The 13,208-nt window shown below is 52.3% G+C and overlaps 1 protein-coding gene across 9 annotated transcripts in view; it reads right to left on the reverse strand.

The window, feature by feature from the left end:
* The window catches only part of dcun1d5 (DCN1, defective in cullin neddylation 1, domain containing 5 (S. cerevisiae)), a 39,008-nt gene that overhangs the window by 12,988 nt on the left and 12,812 nt on the right, over positions 1–13,208 (reverse strand). The window lies entirely within an intron of this gene.

The raw sequence follows: 13,208 nt of genomic DNA on the forward strand, positions 1-13,208 counted from the left end.
AAGCTTTGGACATGTCCAAAACATGTGGACATGGTTCGCTGGTCCTCCCACGTATTTTGTGCACCTGTCCTCCACCCCAAAGAATCTGCTCATCCAGGCCACTGTCTTGTGAGCCTGGGGAACAACCTTAAATTGTATCAGGCTGAGCCTGACACATGTTTAAAAAATATATATATTTAAGTTTTTTAACACAATTTTTCTCCCTTACAAACAATAACCCCCCCCCCCCCCCGTAACAAAAAAAACCCCGAGAAATCGCGCAGAGCAAGATATATACATGGCAAAATGATATATTTACAAGCTTTGTACACTGGCCCTCACCTGTACGTGCCAGTTTCCCCAACCCTTCATGTTATCTCTTGCTCTTCCACCCTCCCAGGCAGTCCCCGCTTCACCCCCCCCCCCCTCTCCCAGGACATCCCCTCCACCCCACCCCCCCCAAGGTTGCTGCTGCTGCTGACCGACCTTCCTCTAACGCTCTGCGAGATAGTCTAGGAACGGTTGCCATCGCCTGTAGAACCCCTGCGCAGACCCTCTCAAGGCGAACTTAATCCTCTCCAACTTTATGAACCCAGCCATATCATTTATCCAGGCCTCCAGGCTGGGGGGTTTCGCCTCCTTCCACATTAGCAAGATCCTTCGCCGGGCTGCTAGGGACGCAAAGGCCAGAATGCCGGCATCTTTCGCCTCCTGCACTTCCGGTTCGTCCACTACTCCAAATATTGCTAGCCCCCAGCTTGGCTTGACCCGGACTTTCACCACCTGAGATATTGCTCCCGCCACTCCTCTCCAGAACCCCTCCAGTGCCGGGCAACCCCAAAACATATGGACATGGTTCGCCGGGCTCCCTGAGCACCTTCCACATCTGTCCTCTACCCCAAAGAACCTACTCAACCTCGCCCCCGTCAAGTGCGCTCTGTGGACCACCTTAAATTGTATCAGGCTGAGCCTGGCACGAGGAGGAATTAACCCTACCTATGGCATCAGCCCACAGACCTTCCTCAATCTCCTCCCCCAGCTCCTCCTCCCATTTACCCTTCAACTCTTCTACCAGCGCTTCCCCCTCTTCTTTCAACTCCTGGTGTATTTCCGACACCTTGCCCTCCCCGACCCATACACCCGAGATCACCCTATCTTGAACTTCTTGTGCCGGGAGCAACGGGAATTCCCTCACCTGTCGCCTCACAAAAGCCCTCACCTGCATATATCTAAAGGCATTTCCGGGGGGAAGCCTGACACATGTTGCGGACGCGTTGACTCTATTCAACGCGTCTGCCCATAAACCATCCTCTATCTCACCTCCCAGCTCCTCCTCCCACTTACGCTTCAGCTCCTCGGACTGCGTCTCCTCCAACCCCATAAGCTCCTTATAAATGTCCGAGACGCTCCCTTCTCCTACCCACCCTCTGGAAACTACCCTGTCCTGAATCCCCCTTAGGGATAGGAGCAGGAAGGTTGACACCCGTTTAGGAAGGAAGTCCCGCACCTGCAAATATTTAAATTTGTTTCCCCTCACCAGCCCAAACTTTTCCTCCAGTGCCCTCATACTCTGAAAGCTCCCCTCTATGAACACCCATCCGCTCAATCTCCGCTCTCTGCCATACCCGGTAGGCCCCCACCCATACTCCCCGGGGCAAACTGGTTGTTTACACAAATTGGGGCCCAGACCGATGCTCCCACATGCCGCCTCCACTGGCCCCAAACTCTCATGGCCACCACCACCACGGGGCTGGTGGGGTACCGCGCCGGCGGGAGCGACAGAGGCGCAGTTACCAACGCCCCCAGACTGGTGCACTTACAAGAAGCCGCCTCCATCTGCACCCACCCACTTCCTGATCATGGCTATGTTAGCCGCCCAGTAATAGTTGCTAAAATTTGGCAGCGCCAGCCCGCCCTCTCCCTGGCTCCGCTCGAGCATTACCTTCCTTACCCGCGGGGTCTTGCCCGCCCAGACGAAGCCTGTGATCACCTTGTTGACCCTCTTAAAAGAGGACCGTGGAATAAAAATGGGGAGACATTGAAATACAAATAGGAACCTCGGGAGGACGGTCAATTTCACCGTTTGTACCCTCCCGGCCACGACAACGGGAGCGCGTCCCATCTCCGGAAATAGTCCTTCATTTAGTCTACTAGCCGGGCCAGATTCAATTTCTGCAGTCGGTCCCATTCCCACGCCACTTGGATGCCCCGGTACCTAACACTACCCCCTACTGACCTAAACGGCAGCTCCCCCAGTCGCTTCTCTTGTCCCCTCGCCTGAACCACAAACATCTCACTCTTGTCCATGTTTAGCTTATACCCTGAAAACCGGCTGAATTCTCCTAATCTTCATGATTTCCTCCATCCATCTAATGGGTCGGAAACGTACAGAAGCAGATAATCCGCATAGAGCGAAACCCTGTGTTCCATCCATCCCCTCCCCCCCCGGGACCAGTCCCCTCGAAGCTCTGAGCGATTGCCAACATCTCTATAGCCAGCGCAAACAATAGTGGGGAGAGGGGGCATCCCGGTCTCGTCCCCCGGTGCAGTCTAAAATAGTCCGAAGTTGTCCTGTTCGTCTGCACACTTGCCACAGGAGCCTGATACAGTAACCTGACCCAGTCAATAAAGCCCCGCCCAAATCCGAACCGGCCCAGTACCTCCCACAGATGGTCCCATTCTACCCGATCAAAAGCCTTTTCTGCATCCATTGCGATCACTACCTCAACCTCCCTACCTTCCGGGGGCATCATGATCACATTTAACAGCCTTCTTAAATTCGCCACCAAGTGCCTACCCTTAACAAACCCGGTCTGGTCCTCCCCAATAACGTCCGGAACACAGTCCTCAATCCTGGAGGACAAGATTTTGGCCAGCAACTTGGCATCCACATTCAGCAGGGAGATTGGCCTGTAGGACCCACACAGCTCTGGGTTCTTGTCCTGCTTAAGAATCAGCGGAATCAATGCCTGTGACATCATCGGGGGAAGCACCCCTCTTTCCCTTGCCTCATTGAACATCCTCAACAACACTGGCCCCAGTATCCCAGAGAACTTTTTATAAAACTCCACTGGGTACCCGTCCGGACCCAGGGCCTTACCCGCCTGCATGACCTTCAAGCCCTCCACGATCTCTTCCAGTCCAATTGGGGCCCCCAGCCCTTCTACCCGCTCTGTCCACCGTTGGGAAATTCAGCCCCTCCAAGAAGCGCTTCATCCCCTCCGGCCCCATAAGGGGTTCCGACCTGTACAGCCTGCTGTAAAAATCTCTAAACGTCTTATTCACCCCTACCGAATCACCAACCAGGTTCCCCTCACCATCCTTTATGTTCCCTATCTCCCTAGCTGCCTCCCTCTTCCCAAGCTGCTGTGCAAGCATTCTGCTGGCCTTCTCCCCATGTTCATAAATCGCCCCCGTCGCTTTTCTCAGCTGCTCCACCGCCCTCCCAGAGTTCAGCAAGCTAAACTCTGCCTGCAGCCTCCACCGTTCACTCAGGAGCCCTGCCTCTGGGGTCTCCACATACCTCCTATCGATATGTAATATCTCCTTTACCAGTCTGTCCATCTCTGCCCTGTCAACCTTCTCCCTATGAGCCCGGATCGAGATCAGCTCCCCCTTACCACCGCCTTCAGTGCTACCCAACCACCGCTGTCCAAGTTTCCCCCGTGTCATTGACCTGCAGGTAGTTTTGAATGCATTTCCTCAGCCTCTCGCACAACCCTTCATCTGCCAAAAGTCCCACATCTAACCTCCAGTGCGGGCGCTGATTACTGTCTTTACTAACCTGCAGGTCAACTCAGTGTGGTGCATGGTCTGAGATTGTAATCGCCAAATACCCCGTGTCCACTACCCCAGCCAGAAAGACCCTGCTCAAAATAAATCAATCAATCCGGGACTACACTTTATGCACGTGTGAGTAGGAGAACTCCTTCGCCCTCGGCTGCCCAAACCTCCATGGATCCTCCCCCATCAGCTCCATGAACCCTCTTAGTCCCTTTGCCATTGCTGGCACCCTACCCGTTTTTGAGCTTGACCGGTCTAAGCCCAGGTCCATAGCTGTGTTGAAGTCCGCTCCCATGACCAACCTGTGCGAGTCCAGGTCCGGTATCTTCCCCAGCATCCTCTTTATAAACTCCACATCATCCCAATTTGGCGCATATACATTCACCTGCACCCCCTCCAGTTTCCCACTGACCATAATATACTGACCTCCCACGTCCGAGACTATTCTACCCGCCTCAAACACCACCCCGCTTATTGATCAGGATCGCGACCCCTTTAGTCTTTGAATCTAGTCCCGAATGAAACACCTGGCTGATCCAGTCTTTCCTCAGTCTAACCTGGTCCATTACTTTAAGGTGCGTCTCCTGCAACATCAATCCCCTAAGATGCGTGGACACACGTGCCCTTTTGACCAGCCCATTTAACCCTCGAACATTCCAGGTGATCAGCCTAGTTGGGGGGCTCATTGCGTCCCCCCCCCCGCCGATCAGTCATCCCCTTTTTTAGGCCCGCCACCAGCCCGCGATCCGCGCCTCCACCGGTCCATCCCCAGGCAGCCCCCGCCCTCCTCTCTGTCCCTCAGCCCAAGTCCCTCCCTCGCCAGCAGAACATTCACCCCCCCCCCCCCCCGCCCAGCAACAGCACCCTGTAACCCAATCCCTTTCCTAAACCAAACGTATGCACATCCCCCACTGCGCTTCCAAGAGCTAGCTCACCCAGCTAGCTTGGTGGCCCCCATCCCCGGCGCCAGATAGTCTCCCACCGATTGTTCCCTCCCCACCGCTCATGCAAACAAACACCAACATCAAACAATCCCCACACATTTGCCCAACTGAAAAACACCAAGATCAAAACTAGCACACCTCCATCCCCTAACAGTGCAAATGAAAACCTAAACACACCCAGCTCCACTGCTGGTTCCAAGCAAAACGAGAAACTTTTTACAAAAACAGAGAGACAAAACAGAGAAAACAGAAACATGAACATTGCAGCTAAGTTCAAAAGTTCTCAGTCCTTCGTCAGCCCTTTCTTGCAAAGGCCAACGCACCCTCAGGCGACTCAAAGTAAAAGCGTTGAACCTCATGCGTGACCCAGAGACGGGCTGGGTATAACAGTCCAAACGTCACCCTTTTCTTGAAAAGGATCATCCTGATCTGACTGAAGCCTGCTCTCTTCCTGGCCACCTCCACACTCAGGTCTTGGTAAACCCACAGGATGCTATTGTCCCACTTACAGCTCCGTGTCTGCTTGGCCCACTGCAGGATACGCTTCTTATCCTAGAATCTGTGGAATCTCACCACCATAGCCCTCAGGGGATCTCCCATTCACGGCTTCTTCGCAGGTGCTCTGTGAGCCCTATCCACCTCCAAGGGTTGGGAGAATGCTCCATCCCCCAGCAGCTTCTCAAACATACCTGCGACATATGCCCCAGCGTCCGTACCTTCGGACCCCTCCGGGAGCCTGACAATTCTTAGGTTCTGCCGGCGGGACCTATTCTTTAAGTCCTCCATCTTCTCCAGAAGCTTCTTTTGCTGGTCCCTCAGCATCCCCACCTCCAGCTCCACCACGGTCTGATGCTCCTCCTGCTCAGCCAGCGCCTTCTCCACCTTCTGGATCGCCCGATTCTGGGCGTCCAACCTGAGCTCCAGACGCTCATTTGATGCTTCTATCGGGTCCAAGCAGTCCGTTTCTGCGTAGCAAAGCCTTCCTGAATGACTTGCATCAGCTGCTCCATAGACTGCTGGGTCGTCAAGTCAGAGGTTCACCCCTCCGCCATGCTGTCCCCTGTTGCAACTACAGCCCAAGTCTCCTCTGTCTTCTTATTCCTGCCCTTACGAACACTTCTAGTCCTTTTCTCCATGCACCGAAGTGGGAATTCAGTAGAGAATTGCCACTGACATCCGTTCTACAATTCAAGTCCGTCAAAAATCGTGGGAAAAAGTCCAACGAGAGCGGGAGCCACCGTGCGATTTACTCCTTCATAGCCGCCACTGGAAGTCATCAAACCGATGTATTAACAACTATGAAAAGGTCCTGCTGAAATTAACACATTTCAACAAAAGTAGCAGAGTTAGGAATCTGGAGAATCCAGCTTCACAATGCTGCATTAAGTCAACAACGAGTACAAGCAGCTGATTTATGAGGAAATGGAGATTGAAATGTCAATTCTGTGACATGGTAGTTGGTTTGAAGTGCTAAATATTGACAGAGTACAAGAAATTACATTCCACAGCATGAACACCTCAACTTTTCAGAACAAAAGGGGACTTCCGATGACGGGGATTTGCTGAAAGGTGGACGGGGATGCACGAAAGGTGGCTCTCCTTCTAAGAATTGGAAATTAAGCACTTTTAATCGAAAATAGACTGCCAGAACAGAGAAAAAAGCATCCCCACACTCTTTTTAACCGAAATCTAAAGAGCAATGCCGAACAACAGCAGCACCAAAGGCCGAAAAGAGGCAAAAGTAGCCAGGAGAAGCGAGCGAATGGGACGGCGGACCCACGAGACGAAGAAACTCCGGCTACACCCGAAAGAGAGGGACCAACAAGTCACAGACAGAGCTCTCCCTCACTGGAGAGAAGAGGTTCCTCACCAGGGAGCTCAAAAGACGATACCAAGGTAGTGGACAGGGGCTTTAAGGTATGGCAGCGGGCAGGGATTGAGAGGTTTGGGGATCTATTCATCCAGGAGAGCTTTCCGACCTTGGAGACATTAGAAGAGGAGTTTGATTTGCCGGGTGGGAACGGGTTTCGGTGCCTTCCAAGTGCGGGACTTTGTACGGAGGCAGGTCCCAAGCTTTCTTCGTCTCCCCCAAGGGGACTACAGGATAAAGTGCTGTCAAAAACAGGGGTTGGAGGTGGGAAGGTTTCGGAGAGACAGGGAATTGTTAGAGTGGGAAGGGGCCCCTATCAGAGAGGTGAAGAGGAAGTGGGAAGAGGAGCTAGGAGGGGAGCTGGAAACTGAACTGTGGGGAAATTTTTTTTGAAACGGGTAAATGCATCCTCGTCCTGTGCTAGACTTAGCTTGATTCAGTTCAAGGTAGTCCACAGGGCCCACATAACGGTAGCCCGGATGAGTGGGTTCTTCGAGGAGGAGGAGGACAGATGTGGACGGTGTGGGGGTAGCCCGGCCAACCATGTTCATATGTTTAGGACATGTCTGAAACTGAGGGAATTCTGACAGGGATTTGCGGATGTTATGTCAGAAGTCCTGGAAGGTAGGGTAACACCGAGTCCAGAATTGGCAATATTTGGGGTGTCGAAGATCCGACACCCCAAAGGGGTGGGAGGGAGGCCGATATCCTGGCCTTCTCTTCCCTGTGGCCCGGAGACAATCTTACTGACATGGAGGGACTCGGAGCCCCCAAAGTCAGGAGTGTGAGTCAGCTATATGGTAGGGTTTCTCAGTCTGGAGAAAATCAAGTTCACTCTGAAAGGATCAATACAGGGATTCGCCCGGAGTTGGCAGCCGGTCATCGATTTCTTTAACAAAAATTGAACGTCAGCAGTAAGGGGGGAAAGGGAAGAGGAAAACAGGAGGCATGGTAATATTAAATAAGGACAGGGAACGTGGTTTATTGTTTGTTGTTCTTTTAGGCGGCATTGTGCGGCGACCCACGCGGTTGTTTTAGAAATGTCAACATGTTAAATTGTGAAAATTACAAATGCTTCAATAAAATATTTTCTAGAAAAAAAGAAAAGGCCTCAACAGACCAGAGTGACCAGATCGCCGCCTTGAAGACTGAGATAGCGAGACTGGTGATGATACAGGGGAACCTAAAGGGAAATATAAAAGACTAGGAGAACCAGTCGCAGCGCCACAATCTGAGGAAAGCGGGCCTGCTGCAGGGAACCAAGGGCAGAAACCCCACACACTACCTGACCCAGATGCTGGGAAACCTGGTGGGAAGGGACAGCTTCCCCAACCCGCCCGAGATAGACAGAGCCCACAGGTCACTCCGGTCGAAACCCAGGGCCGGGGAGCAGCCGAGGGCACAATTGCCAAGATGCACTGGTACCAGGTCCAGAAAGAATCCTACGCTGGGCCTGGCAGACAAAGGCTTGCAACTGGAAGGGACACCAGATTGGGATATACCAGGACATTGGGCAGACCAGGCAAAGCGCCATGCGGAGTTTAACAGAGCAGAGACAGCCCTGTTCAAAAGTGGGGTGACGTTTGGGATACTGTATCCAGCCAGATTATGGGTCAGTCACTTTCCATGACAGGGAACACTACTTTACGGCTCCTGCTGACGTGGACGAATTTGTCCAAGAGGACAGGCTGGGAAGGCAGCAATAGAAGCAATGGTGAAATGTTCACCCAGAAAGACTGAAATGCTACAAGACATTTGCGAGGAACGATACCACCTCGCTCTGAACCGGAGAGCTAAAACATAGAAAGGAGGGGTCGAAGGCATCAGAGCACAAGGAAGGCGAGGGGGAAGAAAAGTAGCAGACAAGGGAGAGGCTTAGACTGACCCCAGGAAGAGAGCCACTACACTAGCAGGAAAGCTAGCGCCAGGAGGTACGAGTGAAGGGAGGGGCCGCGGCGCATCGCCTGCCGGGGGAGAACGCCTGGTGACGGGGGCGGGGTGGGAGATGGGCTCTAGGCTGGCTGCAATAGGCCGCATGTGGCAACAAGAAACAAAATGGCACAGCAGTCAGCCACTTTGGAAGGTCACCAAACAAAGGGAAACCCTGGAGTGCAGGGGCTCATCCACATGGCGTACACGTAGTTGGTGGCTATGTTGGATGGTCCCTGGACGATGGGAAAGCCCAGAGGGTAGGGGCCCGACTTCATGATGAATACGGTGGCCGCAGCCATCTTGGATGGCTCCCTAACAAAGAGAAACCCCGGATTGCGGGGGGGCGGGGCAGAAACATCCCACCAGAAGTTACCTGGAATGTCAGGGGACTTAACAGCCATGTGAAAAGATCCAATCTTTGCCGACCTGAAAAGTATGAAAGCTGATAGTCTTCCTCCAAGAGACACATCCGAGGGAGAAGGGCCGACTGCGGGTAAGAAAGGGCTGGGTGGGATAGACGTACCATTCTTGCTGCGGGTCGAGAGCTAGAGGGGTGGCCATACTGCTTAATAAGAGGACAGCATTTGCCCTGACGAGGACGGTTACGGACCAGGGGGTGGGGGGGCTGGGGACACGCCATGGTCACCGATGTCCTGGTCAATGCTCCAACTGGGGCGTCACAAAGTTTATAAAGAGGACCATGGCAGAAATCCCCGACATAGACACACACCGACTGAATATGGGGGAGGGGATGAGGGAGGACGGGACAAACTTTAACAGGATCCACAGATGGCCAAATCAAACACCAAATCTGGGAAGATCTCAAATATGCTGAAAGAACGAGGCGTGTTATGGAACAGATGGGTGCAGTGGGCCCGTGGAGGTGCGCACACCCAGGGGAGAAAGAGTTCTCCTTCTTCACCCAGATACACAAGGTATACACATGCATTGACTTCTGTGTGGTTGGGAAATTGGTGCTTCCAGGGAATACGCTGTGATCGTAATCTCCGTCTATGCTCCAGTCCAAAATATTTTTCACTGTACCTCGGTACACGTGACAATAAACAAAATCCAAATCCAATCCAAACAGTCCAACGTGGGGTTGGAGTCAGGCCATGCCCAATGTCCACCATGAGGTTGGACACGACCTTCCTTGCCAACAAGGCTTTTTGAGAGAAAATATCACAGGCCATAGACAAGTATATTATCAATAACCAGAATGGGGTGGCCTCACTCTCCACGCTCTGTGAGGCACTGAAGGCTGTGATCAGGGATGAGATTATCGCTTTTAAGGTGTGTAGAGACAGGCAGGAGGGTGGCTAGGCAACAACTGGTCGACTCCACACTGGAGGTGGACCGACAATACTCTTGAGGTCCCAACCGTAGAGCTACTGGCAGAGAGGAAAAAGCTACAAATGGACATTGAACTGCTCTCCACTAGGAAACCAGTGCACAAACTCCGCCAGACACGGGGACCTTATACAAACATGGAGACAAAACCAGCCGCCTGCTGGCCCGCCATCTGAGAAGGCAGACAGCCACGAGGGAAATAGCACAGATTAGGAATAACGGCACGCTGGTATCCGAGCCGGAAAAGGTCAACGAAGCATTCGAGGCCTTCTACCGGGGGCTGTACATCTCTGAGCCCCCCGAAGGTGATTTGAGATGAAGCAGTCCCTCGACAAACTGGGCATTCCAGTTGTGGGGGAGGATAGGAAACGGGGTCTGGAAGCACCATTAGAACTGGGAGAAGTCACGGAGAGCATTAACTCCATGCAGGAGAAGGGGCCGGGACCAGATGGATTCCCGCCGGACTTCTACAAAGAGTTTGGGGCAACACTGGTCCCGCACTTGTGGGAGATGTTCACAGACTCCCTAGCAAGGGGCACTCTGCCCCCAATGCTAGTACAAGCTTCAATCTTACTGATAACGAAGAAAGACAAAGACCGGACCGATTGCGGGTCCTACAGACCCATCTCGCTGATCAATGTAGACTCAAAAATACTAGCCAAGATCCTGGCAAGGCGACTGGAGAACTGTGTACCAGGGGTGGTCGCAGAGGACCAGATGGGTTTTGTTAAGGGTCAGCTGCTAATATAGAATATCAGGCACTTGCTGAACGTGATAATGACCCTATCCGGGTAGAGAATGCCAGAGGTGATAATCTCCCTGGACGCAGAACAGGCTTCGACAAAGTAGAGTGGAAGTACCTCACAGAGGAGCTGGAGCAGTGTGGGCTTGTAGCAAGGTTCACCGCATGAGTGAAACTTCTGTACAGTGCTCCCATGGCAAGTGTGCAAACTAATACGACCAGCTCCAAATACTTCCAGCTGCACTGGAGCACAAGGCAGGGATGACCGCTGTCCCTGCTTCCATTCGCCCTGGCAATCGGGTCGTGGCGATTGTCCTCAGAACGCCGAAAAATTGGAACGGGTTCCAGAGAGGGAACAGAGAGCACAGAGTCTCACTCTATGCAGATGACTTGCTCCTCTACGTCTCGGACCCCCAAAACAGCATGGAGGGGATCATGAGGCTACTGAACGAGTTTGGAGCCTTTCGGGCTACAAACTCAACCTGAGCAACACTGAAATCTTCCCGGTAAACCCGCGAGTAGAGGGGTAGAGCTGGAGGGACTGCTGTTGAAACAAGCCCACAACAAATTCCACTACCTGGGGATCCAAATTGCCCACCGACTCGACACGGAGCCACAAATGGAGCCGGACAAGTCAGGTGGAGGAAGTAAAGAAGGACATGCTACCACTCTCCTTGGCAGGGAGGATGCAGACGATCAAAATGAATGTGCTTCCCAGTTTCCTCTTCCTGTTCAGATCCATACTGATCGACACCCCCAAGGGTTTTTTTAAAACAGTAGACAAAATGATTGTGGCACCTGACCCTCCCAATACTGCCACTGGACAGCCACAGTAGAGTGAGGGGACAGGTGAGGGAGCCAGAGGCAGAATGGGTAAAGATGGAGGACAGCTCCTGCATAGGGACGTTCTTCCGAGCCTTTGCCACAACAGTCGTGCCATCCCCGCCAGCCAAGCACTTAGCAAGCACAGTGGTAATAGTCATGCTCCGGGTATGGAACCAGCTGATCGAAATGTCCACCATGGCCCCATCTGCAGCAATCACAATTTCACGCCAGCCAGAATGGATGTCACCTTTAAAAGGTGGAGACAGGATGAGGCAACATTGACAGTTTGTGAGTTTTACATGGACAAGAGACAGGCGGCACTAGGAGAATTGGGAGAGAGGTTTGAACTGTCCAAAGGGAATAAGCTACGACACATTCAGATCAAAAACCTCCTCCGTAGGGAAACGACATACCCACAGGAGTTGGGACACTCACTGATAGATGAACTGTTGGATGAGGGCAGCATAGGGGTAGAGGGAAGACTCTGGACCGAAACACAGAACAGAGCAAACTCCACCTCCAGGGCGGCACGCTGGCCTGTAGTTAGCACAGCTGCCTCGCAGCGCCAGGGACCCAGGTTCGAATCCTACCTGGTGGAGTTTCCTACCTGTTTGTGTGGAGTTTGCACATTCTTCCCATATCTGCTTGGGTTTCCTCGTGGTGCTCTGGTTTCCTCCCACAGTCCAAAGATTGCAGGTTAGGTGGACTGACTATGCTTAATTGCCCCTAGGTGGGGTTCCGAGGATAAAGTGGGGAATTGAGCCTAGGTGGGGTGCTATTTTGGAGGGCGGGTACATACTCAATGGTCCGAGTGGCCTCCTTCTGCACTATAGGGATTCTGTGACATGCGGAAGGCTAAGCTTAATGCAGCTAAAGGTGGTGCACAGAACACAGCTAACCAGAAGCCGAATGAGCAGGTTCTTCTCGGAGGTGGAGGACAAAATGCGAATGGTGCCAGAGGCCCGGCCAACCACACTCACATGTTCTGGGCATGCGCCAGACTTTTCGGGTTCTGGACAGCCTTGTTCGAGGCAATGTCCAAGGCTGTGTGCCTGAGAGAGGAGCCGTGCCCAAAAGTGGCGGTCTTCAGGGTTTCAGAACAGCCAGAACTCTTCATGGGGAGGGGGGCCGATGCCCTAGCCTTTGCCTCCCAAATAGCCTGCCAAAGAATCCTACTCGGCTGGCAATCAGCAGCACCACCCAAAGCTGCAGACTGGCTGTCCGACCTTTTGGAATTTTTCCAACTGGAGAAAATCAAAGACATGGAAGCCATTCACCAACTTGTTCCAGGACCTGTTAGTAATCAACAGCCTAAAGGGGAGGGGGTATATGAACACTAAGAAGCAGTTGCACTTTGACTTGGTCAATTGTTCACCACCATGACCCAAATCTCCATAGTTGCAATTCTCAACACATAGGCAGGCATGTACAGGTCTGTATTTTCCACATTTGGTACAGACTGCACCGGCACATTTCATGACATTTGTTTAGGGTGCCATCAGCAGAAACCTAGTGTCAGGTTGCCTGCTCATTCTTGGTTGCAGCCCATGCATAGCCCAGGGAAGGGAAAGAGGGTGCACACCCTTAAATTAAGTTAAAACATGTATTATCTCCAGAATGTTGATAGGCATCTTTTGAGTGTTAAGTAAAGATAGAATTTGTGGTGTCATGTTCAATGACATTTTCTTATTGACAGTGTAATGTGATTTTGTCGAAAACCTATCACAAATGATGAGCTTTAAATAACCATATAACATAAATAGAGTACAGCAATTTAGAAGTT

Source organism: Scyliorhinus torazame, chromosome 15 (assembly GCF_047496885.1).
Source record: "Scyliorhinus torazame isolate Kashiwa2021f chromosome 15, sScyTor2.1, whole genome shotgun sequence".
Taxonomy (NCBI): domain Eukaryota; kingdom Metazoa; phylum Chordata; class Chondrichthyes; order Carcharhiniformes; family Scyliorhinidae; genus Scyliorhinus; species Scyliorhinus torazame.